The sequence below is a fragment of the Cucurbita pepo genome, unplaced genomic scaffold, assembly GCF_002806865.2.
Source record: "Cucurbita pepo subsp. pepo cultivar mu-cu-16 unplaced genomic scaffold, ASM280686v2 Cp4.1_scaffold003372, whole genome shotgun sequence".
Taxonomy (NCBI): domain Eukaryota; kingdom Viridiplantae; phylum Streptophyta; class Magnoliopsida; order Cucurbitales; family Cucurbitaceae; genus Cucurbita; species Cucurbita pepo.
In genome coordinates, this window is record NW_019649385.1 from 1 (window position 1) to 1,143 (window position 1,143).

The 1,143-nt window shown below is 47.1% G+C and overlaps 1 long non-coding RNA gene across 3 annotated transcripts; it reads right to left on the reverse strand.

The window, feature by feature from the left end:
- Positions 1 to 6: 6 nt before the first annotated feature.
- On the reverse strand, positions 7 to 1,092 carry LOC111786909. Of its 3 annotated transcripts, XR_002813846.1 has the most exons (4): positions 1,010 to 1,092; positions 840 to 917; positions 339 to 617; positions 7 to 250 (listed from the first exon to the last, which is right to left on the reverse strand). It is a non-coding gene; the product is annotated as an uncharacterized LOC111786909 (long non-coding RNA). The 3 variants fall into 3 exon arrangements; XR_002813847.1 differs by having other exon boundaries at positions 347 to 617; positions 840 to 1,080; XR_002813845.1 differs by having other exon boundaries at positions 840 to 1,080.
- Between the last annotated feature and the right edge of the window lie 51 nt (positions 1,093 to 1,143).

Consider the following 1,143-nt stretch of genomic DNA (forward strand, 5'->3'; position numbering starts at 1 on the left):
AAAACAGATTTAATACACATTTTGTATCTAGCTTTCCATAATCATCTTATATTCGCAGTTTCTATAATAACACGCTAAGTCCGGCTAGCTAATTTCATAGGTGGTAGCATGCATGCTTGTTCCTAGCGGTTCCTACAAGTACTGCTCGTGGGAATCCAAATGGCTACTTACTTGGTTGACGCGTGCCTTCCCAAGCTCGAATTATTTGCCGGAAAAGGTTCCAAAAATTCTGGAATTTCCTTGACAGGTCCTAATTCACATAAAAATAGGATCAGAGTTGAAATCGGTGCGAAAAACAAGCAAACGGAGGTCGAACGGAGGGAAAAAAGATCACCCACGCGCCTACACGCGCCTGCACGCGCTCTAGAGGGTGTTTTACGCGCGGCTTTTTACGTGCTTCTTTCTGTGCAGTTGCGGGTCGAGACGGGTCGGTTCGGACAGGTCAGAGCGGTCTCGGGCAGTTCGGTTCGCGTGCGGAGCGCCGGTTCAGACTCGGGCCGACCTGGTTGCGCACGCCTGATGCGTTTCCCCAGCCCGCGGTCGCCACGTGTCGGTCGTCGGTCCTACCGCGCTCCTCCGTACGGCGGCTGACGCGTGGCGGCGATGCCTTCTCTCTCCTGCATTTTTTCCAAATTTTCCAGAAACCGTGAGTTTTGCGTTTTCGATCCATTTTCTTCCGATTTTCTTATCTTTCAATCCGTAATCCATATCAACAAAGTTTCTTCACGAAAGTTGTAGATCTCATATTCTACTCATTCGAAAGAATTTCCATAAATTTTTCTGATGATCACAGATCTTATTATTTGAGTTCAAATTCGGAGAAAAACACGAGTTCTTACCGAAAATCACGTTATCTTTAAACTCCGATTCGAACGCCGATCTTGGCCGCCTTCACTTTAGAACTTAACCAGATAGCGCTGTTGAGGGTAAGAGTCCAAGGATCAACACAAAACGTTGCTAGCACACGAAAATCTTGATGACTTCTCAATGTAGATACTCGTGGACTAACCTGAAGTTCTTGAACGTTTTGTCGAAATAGGAAGGTGCGATTCGTGAGAGCACCTTCCCTCGAGCTATCTGACGGTTTAGATTGGGGACTCGATTCTCTGGCGTCGGTTCTGATCCGATCTCCTATGGCGATTT